The following is a 13,193-nucleotide window of genomic DNA, read 5'->3' as shown; positions in this document are numbered from 1 at the left end:
GTCCAGCTTCATCTGGCTCTGGACCGTGCCAGAGGGTCTGCAAGCAGGTCCTTGAGGAAATGCCAGAATGGCGTACCCTGTGCCCATTCCTGCCCCTGCAATGAAAAGAGAGGGAGGTGGGTAAAGCTTTGTCCTAACCCCCACTCCTCAGTTCCACCCCTCCCCTGCCCCCCTAAAGATACCCAAGCAGATGCTAGTTTAAAACCCTAATAAAGTATAAAAGATTGAGTGGCTGTGTGACCTTGGGAAGACTACTTAACCTCTCTGATCCTCAGAGTCCTCTGTGGAGAATATTCATAGAGATTTCCCTGGTGGTCCAGTGGTTAAGACTTCAAGCTTCCACTACAGCGGGGCACATGTTTGATCCCTGGTCAGGGAACTAAGATTCCCTCAAATGCCACAACATGTCCAAAAAAATAATAAAACATTTTAAAAATTTTATTTTAAAAATTAAAAAAGAGTAATGGTAGAGACTTCCTAGGGTTGTGATAAAGGAGAATCAAGATGGTACATGTAACATACTTAAACAGCATGGTACCTACTGGTGGGAGGTCCTCAACACAGAACAGATGGGATTATGTTGTTATTGCTGTCATTATTATTTTTATTTGGGCTGTACCCTGACCGCCATGCCCTGTTCCTGGCCAGGATAGAGGTGAGACCCACATCTCCCAAGGTAAAAACTTCACGCACACTCAAGGCTTTTTTTTTTTTTTTTTAATCTCATTGGCAGACCCCTATTTAAGATGCTTGGCTAAAGGGTTCTTGGAATGTATCAGGACCAGCTCCATCATAGCAATACAGCAATATAAAAATTGTTAAATATTTGAAACTTGCCTCAAAATAGATTTGGTCTAGGGTGAGTTGTAATACCAGCTCTCCTTTTCTGAATTCCACTTTTGTGTGCTGTTTTAGTTCATCTGTGGAACCCAGGATTATCATCCCTGATGTACACGATAAAGACATTGAAGACCCAGAGAGGGTAAACTTGGCAAATTTACCAAATACACACAGCATTTGAGCAGAGGGACTTGAATTCCAATTACGAGCGCTAGGCTGCAAAGTTATATAACATTTGAACAGATAATTCTTTTGACCATCAACAGGGGTTGCTTTTGGGATGGGAAGCAGACTGAGACAGCTTCTGTTCACTCTCTTTGATCTTTTGAATTTTGTATCCTGCACTTATGACTTACAATAAAATAAAAATTATGTCTAAAGTATTTTGAACCTATGTGTTTGAAAGAACACCATCGAGAAAGTGAAAGAAAAACCCACAGAATGGAAGAAAACATTTGCAAATCGTAGATCTGATAAGGGTCTACTATTTATATGATATATAAAGAAGTCTTAAACTCAACAATAAAAACACTACCAATTTTTTTTTTAAAGGTAAAGGATTTAAATAGACATTTCTAAAAAAAAGAAAGAAAGAAACATAAATAACCAATCAAGCTCATGAAGTTACCCAACATCACTAGTCATCAGGGAAATGCAAATCAAAACCACAAGGAGACACCACTTCACCCCTGCTAGGGTGGCTTGAACAAAAAGACAGACCAGAACGAGCATTGATGAGGATGGGGGAGAAACTGGAACCCTCATTTGTAGCTGGTGGGGACGTAAAATGTTACAACTGCTGTGGATAAGAGTTTGGCAGTTTCTCAAGTGGTGAAAGAGACAGCCACCATACCATCCAGCAATTCCACTCCTAGGTGTCTCTAACCAAGGGAAATGAGGACACGAATATCTATAACAGCATTATTCCTAATAGCCAAAGGTAGAAACAGTCCAGATGTCCATCAACTGATGAATGGATAAATCAAATGTGGTCCATCCATACAATAGAATATTATTCAGCCTTAAAAAGGAGTGAAGCACTGACATAGGCTACAGTGTGAATGAACCTTGAAAATAGAATGCTCAGTGAAACAAACCATACACAAAAGGCCACACAGTGTATAATTCCATTTATACAAAATGTCCAAAACAGGCAAATACAGAGACAGAATATGGGTTAGTGGATGCCTGGACCTGGGAGGTGTTGGGGAGAATTGGGTGGGTAACGAATACCAATAGGAAATGAAGTTTCTTTTGGGGGTGATGAAAATGTTTGGGAAGTAAACAGTGGCCATGATTTTACAACTCTGTGACTATGCTGGAAACCACCGAATTACATACGTTAAAAGGGTGAATTGTTTAGCATGTGAATTATGCCTCAGTAAATATTATATATATATAGAAAATGTTACATGTATATAAATGTTATATATATATGTTATATACATATAATTACTTTTTTATGGAAGTAGAGTTGGTTTACAATGGCTTTATTTTTTGATAGAGGAGTATTTTGCAGCTGACACAATGCTTTTAAAAAAAGATTTATTTATTGCTGCACCTGGGCTTTTTCTAATTGTGGCAAGCAGGGGCTACTCTTTGTTGCAGGGACTACTTTTTGTTGCAGGGCATGGGCTTCTCACTGCGGTGGCTCCTCTTGGTGGGGCCCATAGGCTCTAGGTGCTCAGGCTTCAGTAGTTGCAGTTCATGGGCTCTGGAGAGCTGGCCCAGTAGCTGTGGTGCACGGGTTTAGTTACCCTGAGGCATATGGGATCTTCCCAGACCAAGGATCAAACCAGTGTCCTCTTCATTACAAGGCAGATTCCTAACCACAAGACCACCGGGGAAGTCCCAAAGCTGGCATTTCTTGAGACCAACCCTCTTGTTCTGATTCTGCAGCCCAGGTTAAATCCTCCCACCCTGGGCCTCAGTTTAGTAGCATATTGTTAGTTTCCACAGGTTTGTGTTTTTTTGCTATTTTTTTTCTTTGTAACTTATTTCTAATTTCGTAGTGTTGTGATCAGAAACAATGTTTGATATGATATCAATTTTCTTAAATTTACCAAGGCTTGCTTTGTGACCCAGCATGTGGTCAATCCTGGAGAATGTTCCATGTGCACTTGAGAAGAATGTGTATTCTGCCACTTTTGGATGGAACACTCTATTAATATTAATTAAAGTCCATCTGGTCTAATGTGCTGTTTAAGGCCTGTGTTTCCTTGTTGATTTTCTGTCTGAATGATCTGTCCATTGATGAAAGTGGGGTGTTAAAGTCCCCCACTACTGACTAATATTGTGTTACTGTCATTTATCCCTTTATGGTTGTTGATATTTGCCATATATATATGGCAAATATATACTGAAGTGCTCCTATGTTGGATGTGTATATGTTTACAATTGTTATATTTTCTTCTTGATTGATCCTTGATCACTATATACTGTCCTTCTTTGTCTTTTACAACAGTCCTTATTTTAAAGTCTATTTTTGTCTGATATGACTATTGGTGCTCTAGCTTTCTTTTAATTTCTATTTGCATGAATATCTTCTTCCATCCCCTGGGCCTCAATATACCAATGGTGGCAAGCACCATATCTCTTTCACAGGCTTACAAAGCAGCCAGCAGACAAGGCACTTGGCAACTTGGATCAAATGTCTTTAGTTGCATTTTTTGTTTGTTTGTTTTTTAATGTTGGAGCACAATTGCTTAACAATATTGTATTAGTTTCAAGTATATAATAAAGTAACTCAGTTACACATATGTATGCATGCTCAGTTGCTTCAGTTGTGTCCAATTCTTTGTGACCCTGTGGACTTGGTCCACTAGACTCCTCTGTCTATGGGATTCTCCAGGCAAGAATACTGGAGTGGGTTGTTATGTCCTCCTCCAGGGGATCTTCCCGACCCAGTGCGCAAACTTGTGTCTCCTGTGTCTCCTTCATTGCAGGTGGATTCTTTACCACTCAGCCACTGGGGAAGCCCATACATGTACATGTATATATTCTTTGTCAAAGTCTTTTCCCATTTAGATTATGTTTTTAGGCATTGACTGTTCTTTCAACCAAGATCCAAGAGGGCGTGGATAGGGGGCATTCCCTGGCTGTTGAGGATGTCATTGGGGTCTGTCACTGGGCCCAGGGAGCTCACAGATTGAGGTGTTGAAGAAGTTTGCACACAAGTCTTGAGAATCCTAGCTGATATTTCTAGAAGTTCTGGGAAAGAAAGCTGGGGTAAGCATTTCTCTTTGAAAATGGCAGGATTGTAGGCAGGTCTTAAAACCTAGGGGTGTCACTGAGCCTAATGTGGACACCCTGACAATTCTAGAATGTTCTGCTCAGTGGTTGGTCTGCCTGGAAACCCACTTAGCTAGCCCTTGGCACCTCCCATGGGCCAAGTTCCCAATCTCTGGCTCACATTCTAGTGCAGAATACGGATAATAAGCAAATTGACACATACATAGAGAATTTCAGAAAATTATCAGTGATTCACCGAAGACAGTTACCAGAGAAACTGACAGTGATGGGGGCCTGGGGCCTTTTTTTTTTTAATGAACACAAGTCAAAAGATTTTATTTCATTCATTCATTAATGAGGGAACCAGCAAGGTGTTACAATGGGTTCAAAGGAAAATCCAAAGAACATTCACATAGAGACAGGTGAGCAACGCTTGGATGAATTACAGACAGAAGCAAGACATGATTGTGCACAATTAATTTGTATCTCTCTTGACAAGAATCATTACCAGGGACTTCCCTGGCAGTGCAGTGATTAAGATTCTGTGCTTCCACTGTAAGGGGTACAGGTTTGATCCCTGGTCTGGGAACTAAGATCCCACATGCTGTGTGGTCAAAGAGTAAATTAATAAAAATAAGAAAATAAATGAATTGGGGAAGAAAAATTTAAAAATATGCTGACAAAGGTCCATATAGTCAAAGCTATGATTTTTCCAGTAGTCATGTATGGATGTGAGAGTTGGACCATAAAAAAGGCTGAAAGCCAAAGAATTTATACTTTTGAACTGTGGTGCTGGAGAAGACTATTGAGAGTCCCCGAGACAGCAAGGAGATCAAACCAGTCAGTCCTAAAGGAAATCAACCCTGAATATTCATTGGAAGAAATGATGTTGAAGCTAAAGTTCCAATACTTTGGCCACATGATGCAAACAGCCGACTCATTGGAAAAGACCTTGATTCTGGGAAACATTGAGGACAGGAGGAGAAGCGGGTAACAGACGATGAGATGGTTGGATAGCATCACTGGTTCAATGAGCAAGAGTTTGAGCAAACTCTAGGAGATGGTGAAGGACAGGGAAGCCTGGTGTGCTGCAGTCTATGTGGTTGCAAAGAGTCAGACATGACTTAGTGACTGAACAATAACAGATTTTTTTTTAAATGAATGATTGCCAAGGAATTTCCTGGTAGTGTAGTGGTTAGGGCTCTGCACTTTCACTGCCATGGTCCTGCGTTCAATCCCTGGTCAGGGAACTGAGATTCCCAAAGCCAAGTAAAGTGGCCAAAAATAATAATAAATAAATAACAAAAACAAAAAGAATCATTGCCATAAGCATCCATTTTCTACAACGTACATAGTTGTAAAATAGCCCCCAAATGGCAAAAGGCAAGAGACCCCAAGAAACCCCATAGCATCAGACCAAGACTAAGTTTGTCTAAGGAGTCAGTTCTTTTATTGAAATGATCATCAGGGAGAATTATTCCAAGGAGGTGGTAGAGAACAGAGATCTGAATAAGGATGGGCATGTTCCCAGGTGTGAGGATAAAGGGTAAAGTGTGGGTCTGGGATTCATGATGGAGGATCAGGCAGGAAACCAGTGAGACTGGAGCAACAGATTCTAGGGCAGTGACCGGGGCACCTGCAGGTCATGGATTCAGGCATGAAAAGGAGTGAAGCTCTGACACTGACTACTACATGGATGGACCCTGGGGACATGATGCTCAGTGAGAGGAGCAGACACAGAAGGAGACACAGGTTGTGATTCCACTGATGGGAAACGTCCAGAACAGGTAGCTCTACAGACACAGGGGGTGGATTTGTGGGTGCCAGGACCTGGTGGAGGGGAGTGACTGCTAAGGGGGATGGGGTTGCTCTTTGGGGTTATGGAAGTGTTTGAAAATTATATAGTGGTGATGATTGCACAATTCTGTGAAAACCACTAAATTGTACACATTAAAGAGTGAATATTCTGGTATGTGAATGACATATCAGTTTTAAAAAGCAAAGCAACACCCATATTTAACAGTAGCTGTATCCACAATAGCTAGAATGTGGCAACAACCCAAATGTCTATTGATGGATGAATGAATAAGCAAAATGTGGTCTATCCACGCAGTGGACTATTACTCAGCCTTCAAAAGGAAGGAGATTCTGACACCTGCTACAACCTGGACGGACCTTGAGGACATGATGTTCAGTGAAATAAACCAGAAGGACACACACTGTCTGATTCCACTCAGTGGAGGTCCCTAGAGGAGTCAGATCCACAGAGACAGGAAGTAGATGGTGGGGCCAGGGGCTGGGGGAGGGGATAGCGAGTCAGTGTTTCACTGGGACAGAGTTTCAGTTTGGGAAGATGAGAAAGTTCTGGAGATGATGGTGGGGATGGTTGCACAACAGTGTGAATATACCTAAGTGTCACTAAATAAACACTTAAAAATGGTTAAATTGGTAAAATTTATGTCTCATGTATGTTGCCCCAAATTTTTTTCTTTAGGTTGTAAAGAAAAGTAGGCCTGGAACAGGAGGTGAGAGTGGCTGGGCTCAATCTCATTCCGAAGTCTGAATACTCCTGTGGTCCCTAGTTATTTCTCATATCTCATTATTATGAACTGTGGTCATTTATGACTAAAATTAAATGTTTTTCCTTTCTTTCTCTTAGCCACGATACATGGCTTGTGGGATCTTAGTTCCCCAATCAGGGATTGAACCCAGGCCCTCAGCAGTGACAGTGAAGAGTCCTAACCACTGGACACTAGGGAATTCCCAAATGTTTTTCTTTACAAAAAATTAAAATTAGAGAAGTCAAGGGACTTTCCTTACCAATGCAGGGAGCATGGTTTTGATCCCAGGTCAGTGAACTAAGATCCCACATTCCTCATGGCTCAGCAAAAAAAAAAAAAAAAAAAAATTAAAATGTTCCTCCTACACCAAAAATATTGATGGAAAGACATCAGCTTGGGTTTGAGCAGACCCGTGCCCTGCTTTATGTTTTGTTAATCACACTGATGACTGTGTAAGAGCCCTGGGCAGGGATAGGCCAGTTGGGATGCTGGTATGGGCATCCCAGCCTATACAGATGGAGACCACAGTGGGGGAAGGTAGACAGGTTCTTTTTGTTTTTTTCAACCATGTGATGAGGTATGTGGGGTCTTAGTTCCCCAACTAGGGATGGAATTCATGCCCCCTGCAGTGGAAGCTTGGAATCCTAACCACTGGACCACCAGGGAAGTCCCCAAACTTATATTTTAAAATATTTATTTATTTACTTATTTGGCTGCTCTGAATCTTAGCTGCAGCATGAGGGATCTAGTTCCCTGACCAGGGACTGAACCCAGGCCCCCTGCATTGGGAGCCTGGAGTCTTAGCCACTGGACCACCAGGAAAATTCCCCTATGTTTATTTTTTAAAGGCTCATGATCTATTTTTTCATCTTCGAAACCAGCAGCTCGACATCTTCCCATTTCTCTCTGACTCTGACCCTTGTAACTCCCTCTTATAAGGACCCTATGAAATATGTATATAAATTCATTTTCTACAGCTTCCGTGTCATATCTTTTTGCTGACCAACCCAGTCAATCCTAAAGGAAATCAACCCTGAATATTCACCGGAAGGACTGATGCTGAAGCTGAAGCTCCAATACTTTGACCACCTGATACAAAGAACCAACTCATTGGAAAAGACCCTGATGCTGGGAAAGATTGAAGGCAGAAGGAGAAGGGGACGACAGAGGATGAGATGGTTGGATGGCATCATTGACTCAGTGGACATGAGTTTGAGCAAACTCCGGGAGATAGTGAAGGACTGGGAAGCCTGGTGTGCTGCAGTCCATGGGGTCTCAGAGAGTCGGACACGACCGAGCAACTGAACAACAACCACAGACCTTCTGTAACAAAGGACTACAAACTGGTTGACTGGGAACAGCAGAAATGTATTCCCTTTTGGTTCTGGAGGCCAGGAGCCCAGAGGTGAGTTGTGAGCAGGGCCATTCTCCCTCTGAAGGCTCTGCGGGAAGGATCTGTTGCAGACCTTTCTCCTGGTTTCCTTCCAGTAGCCTCAGGCTTCCCCTCGCTTGTAAGTCGCTGGCTTCCCCCAGGTCCCTTGAGGTCATCTCCTCTCTGTGCTCATCTGTCTCTGTCCAAATGTCCCCTTCTTGTAAGGTCAGTGGTCACATTGGATTAGGGGCCCACTCAGCTCCAGCATGATCTTGTGTTAACTAGTTACATCTTCAACTACCATCTGCAAATAAAGTCTCCCTCTAAGGTACTGGAGGTTAGGACTTCAACATGTCATATATATGTGTGTGTCTATGTTTATACACCTATCTAAGCATTATCTATTTAATTTTTAAAGATTCCTTAGATGTGGTTCATTTAGAAAGTCTTTATTGAATTTGTTACAATGTTGCCTCTGTTCCAAGTTTTGGTCCCCTGGCGAGGAAGCATGTGAGATCCTAGCAGTCAGGGATTGAACCCACATCCCCTGCATTGGAAGGGGAAATCCCAACCATTGGACCATCAGGGAAGTCCTTATCAATCTAATCTTTTTCACCAGTGACTTTGAATAAAGATGCCAAGATGCTGAAGGCTAGCTTATCAGTTCTGAGAGAATGAAGATAAATTTGGATTCATAGTGTATCATAACAAACACACAAATACACACTTGGCTTCCTGGGAGGGCTGTAAAGTTCTGTGCACACTCTCAAAAGCCAACTGAATGAACAGTGACAGAGTTGCAGTTTGGGAAGATGAGAAAGACCTGGAGGTGGATGGTGGGGATGGTTGCACGACAATGTGAATCTACTTAGTGTCACTGAACTGCACACTTAGAAAGGGTTAAAATGGTAAATGTTATGGTATGTATGAAAGTGAAAGTGTTAGTCACTCAGTTGTGTCCAATTCTTTGTGAACCCATGGACTGTAGCTGCCCAGGTTCCTCTGTCCACGGGACTCTCCAGGGAAGAATACTAGAGTGGGTAGCCATTGCCTTCTGCAGGGGCTCTTCCCGACCCAGGATTGAACCTGGATCTCCTGCATTGCAGGCAGATTCTTTACTGTCTTAGCCACCAGGGAAGCCCTGGTATGTATATTTTATTATAATTATTTATCTTTATATATTTATTTGGCCACAGCATGGGGATTAGTTTCCCGCAGGAACTTAGTTCCCTGACCAAGGTTCGAACCCATGCACCCTGCATCAGAAGCTCAGAGTCTTAACCACTAGACTACCAGGAAAGTCCCTACAATTTTTTTTGAGGGGGGAAAGTCAGTTGATTTACTGCAGGATGTGGTCTTGGATGGAAAAAGGGCATTCATGGAAAAAACTGGAGAAATGTGAAGACAGTGTAGGGTTTACAGGTGTTGGTTCCTTGTGACAGATACACCCTGGTGATGTATGATAGCATTAGGGGAAGCTGGGTGAAGGGTAGATAGGAAGTCTTTCTAATTTTGGAATCTTTGTAATTTTTCTGTAAATCTAAACTATATCCAAAATAAAACATTTATTTAACCACAAAAAAAAGCAAAAATTGAGTTTGCATGGGTGTGTACATTTGTGAAATTCATCCAACTCTATATATAATATCTGTATGTTTTATTGTCTATAGCTTATATATTAATCTTAGAAAAACACACAGAAATGAAAACACCTGAAAAAAAACTTGCTTGACCAAAAGTGCCTAAAAATATGCATACCCTTTGGCCCAGAGATTCCATATCTGGAAATTTATCCAAAGGAAATATTTTGAAATGGTCAAGGTATAGTAACTAGAAAAATGGGTTACAAACTAGTACATTTAAAAGGTCCTGGGACTTCCCTGGTGGTCCAGAAGTTGAGACTGTGCTTCCAAGGAATGGATGCAATCGGCTGGGGTTCGATTAAGATCCAACATGCTGCATAGTGTGGCAAACAAAACAAAACAAAACAAAAAAACCCCAAAACTTAAGGTCCCATTAGTCTTAAATATACATGCATGTATAATCTTTGTATACACACTGAGGTATCAACAGTGCTTACCTCTACATGGTGGGATAAGGGTGATTTTTTTTTCTTGCTTCTCTGATTATTTGAGTTGTTTTCAATTAGTATATATTTCTTTTCTTAAAAAAAAGGCGGGGAGGAGGGGTAATTTCACCAGACAGACTATCCTATGAGGGTTTTGTATGGGTTTCCCAGGGTGACTATAGGAAAAATTACCATAAACGTAGTGACTGAAAACAATGCAAATTAATTTTCTTACATTTCCAGAGGTCAGAAGTCCAAAATGGGTGTCTTAGGCTGGTTCCTCCAGAGGCTCCAGGGGAGCACTGGCTCCCGCCTTTTCCAGCTTCTAGAGGCGCCGCATCCCTGGCTCACAGCCCCTCCCTCCATCCTCACAGCCAGCAGAGCAGTATCTCCCATCTCTCTGCCTCTGACCCTCCTCCTCCCTCTTACAAGGACCCTGTGATGACATTGGGCCCCCGGAGGGATCCAGGATCATCTATCTTGTTAGAAGCCTTAACTTAATACCACCTGTGCATTTTCTTTACCATGAATGTAAGGGAACATCTTCATAGGTTCCAGGCATTAGGATGCAGACATCCCTGGGAGACCATTATCTTACCCTCCACAGCTTATAGGGACAAACCAGGTAATAAAGAGTATAGCTAGGGAGACTTTCCTGGTGGTCCAGGGGTTAAAACTCCAAGCTTCCAATGCAAGGGTCACAAGTGCGATCCCTGGTCAGGGAACTAAGACCCCACATGTTGTATGGCATGGGCAAAAAAAAAAAAAAAAAGCAGCTAAGATTCTGAAAAAGCTGATGTGATTTCAGGCCACATTAATAGAGGTCAGGCATTCAGCTCAAGGGAGATGGTGGGTCTTACCAAAACATTCCAGGGATGAGACCAGGATGCTGAAAAGAGATAGAGAACCATGTCCAACAAGGAAAGACAGATAGATGACAACCAGGTCTGGTTCACAGAAGTCCTCTGTATGGATTATGGGTGGAAGGTAAAATTGATTCTGAGGTCTTCCCAAGGGAGGGATGGAAGGATAAATGTCAGACATGGTCCTGGTCCTATCTGAGTTCCTCTCATTGCCTGGCATATAGCCCTGGGCTCAGGCAACGGGTGGTACACTTTACTCCTGGGGGCCGGATCAGCACAATATCAAGAGAACCTTCTGGAAGCCTTGTGGGGGTCTTTCCACCAGACTCATTGGGTCAAAGGGCTGACAGGGCTGCCGAGGCCTAAATCAGAGAATCCAGAGCAAAGTTCAATTTCTAAAACTGTGCAGGTGTTTGCACCCCTGTGTTCATCACAGCAGTCCAGAGCAGTCGAGTAGACATATGATGAATAAACAAATTGTGGTACATCCATGCAGTGGAATATTACTCAGTCATAAAAAGGAAGGATACCTGCTACAATGTGGAAGGACCCCCAAGGTCATGATGTTCAGTGAGAGAAGCCAGACACAGAAGGGTGAATAGAATCTGATTCCACTCACAGAAGGCCCCTAGAGAAATCAAATCCTTAGAGACAGAAGGTAAGATGGGAAGGGGACAGGGTCTGGGGGAGGGGGATGGAGAGTCAGTGTTTCACTGGGACCGAGATTCAGTTTGGGAAGATGAGAAAGTTCTGGAGGTATTTGCCCAACAATGTGAATGTACTGAATGCCACTGAGTTGTGCACTTAAAAATGGTTAAGACAGTAACTTTTGTGTATAATTTAATACAGTGAAAAAAATCCGGGTCTGTTTAAAAAAAAAAAAAAGACTAAAAAAATAAAACCAAAAGAAACTATTTTGGGGCCCAAGGTGAGAGAGTCCAGCCGTTTTATTTTGGCAAGTGATGACATTGGAAAGAAAAGAACCTGGGAGCCACCAGCCGCAAGTGCAGAGACAAATGACTCCCAGCTCGGCTTCTGGAGACTTCCAGCCCTGCCGTGACCACTCACAGGCACACCGCTGGGTTTGTGGGCAGGGACTTTGCCTGTCCCCAGTGCCCCATAGACCCGGAACTGGTACCCTGGTTGCAGGGCAGGCCAGGTGAGCTGCCGGAAGCCCCTGGTTCCCTGGTGGGTGGACGGTCTCCTCCCACCCAGGCTCCTCCCAGGTCCCCAGGGCCCCTCCCAGATGAGCTAACATTTAACCAGCACACCCCGGGGTGGTCAAACCAGGTGTGCAAGTATCAAAATACTTCAGCAGCTGTATGCATGGCCCCCAGCATCACTGAGAAACGTTTCTAAGAAGCAGAGGGTGGAGTGATGGTGGTCCACGCTTTCCTGGGGGGCTAGGGAGCCTCACTTAAGAGATGGAAGTGGTGGTCTGATCTGGCACTGCTGTCCCTCCGTCCCTCCCTCCACCCACCCACCCCTCAGGATTTCTGTCTGTGCAACGGGTCCTTCCAGCCCGAAGCTCCCAGTCTCCACCCAGCATAATAGTGCTGGTCTCCCAGATGCCCCCTCACTCCAGGCTGGGTGACAGCTCCCCGGGGCCTCTCAGGACCTCGAAGGAATGCTCCAAAGCCGGGGAGCTGGCCTGCCTGCCTTTGGGGTCCACCCCAGAGCCCTGTCTCTGTCCCTCTTTCTGTAGCAGGGTCCCACGAGGGTATTTGCTTAGGGCAAGGGGGTCACATTGGTGGGGACAGGGTGTGTGTGATTTCCCTCACCCCTTGGGGACAACTGTGCTTGTCATATTGGGGGGGCTTCTGGCATGGAGTTGGTGGAGGCCAGGGTTGCCGCTCAGCAGCCCCCCAGTGGCCAGGACAGCCCCAACCCAGAAAACAATTGGTCCCAAGTGTCCACAGTGACCAGGGGGCAGAAACACCAGCCTGGATCTAACTTGCCAGCTTGGTTCCTATGCTCTGCAGAGAAGGAAAACCACTGTATTGTGGCCTCAGCTTGACCAGTGGCCCAGTCCCAGCACTGGAGCGGTCCCCCTCCTCCACCCCGACTCCTCCAGCAAAGCCTCCTCCCCACCCCCACACTGTCTCAGGCCGCCTGTTTCCATGCCTGTCTCTATGCCTGTCTCCAGGCTTGGCTTTTTATCTGTGCAAGGGGTCCGAGGCTGGATATTCAGTGGAGGCGGTCTCCATGGGTCCGCTTCACCCGAGGGACCCCGAGTGAACCAGGCCAGTCCTGTGTCC

This window comes from Muntiacus reevesi, chromosome 1 (assembly GCF_963930625.1).
Source record: "Muntiacus reevesi chromosome 1, mMunRee1.1, whole genome shotgun sequence".
Classification (NCBI taxonomy): domain Eukaryota; kingdom Metazoa; phylum Chordata; class Mammalia; order Artiodactyla; family Cervidae; genus Muntiacus; species Muntiacus reevesi.
The sequence above is the reverse complement of the archived record's forward strand: the minus strand, read 5'-3'. Positions refer to the sequence as shown.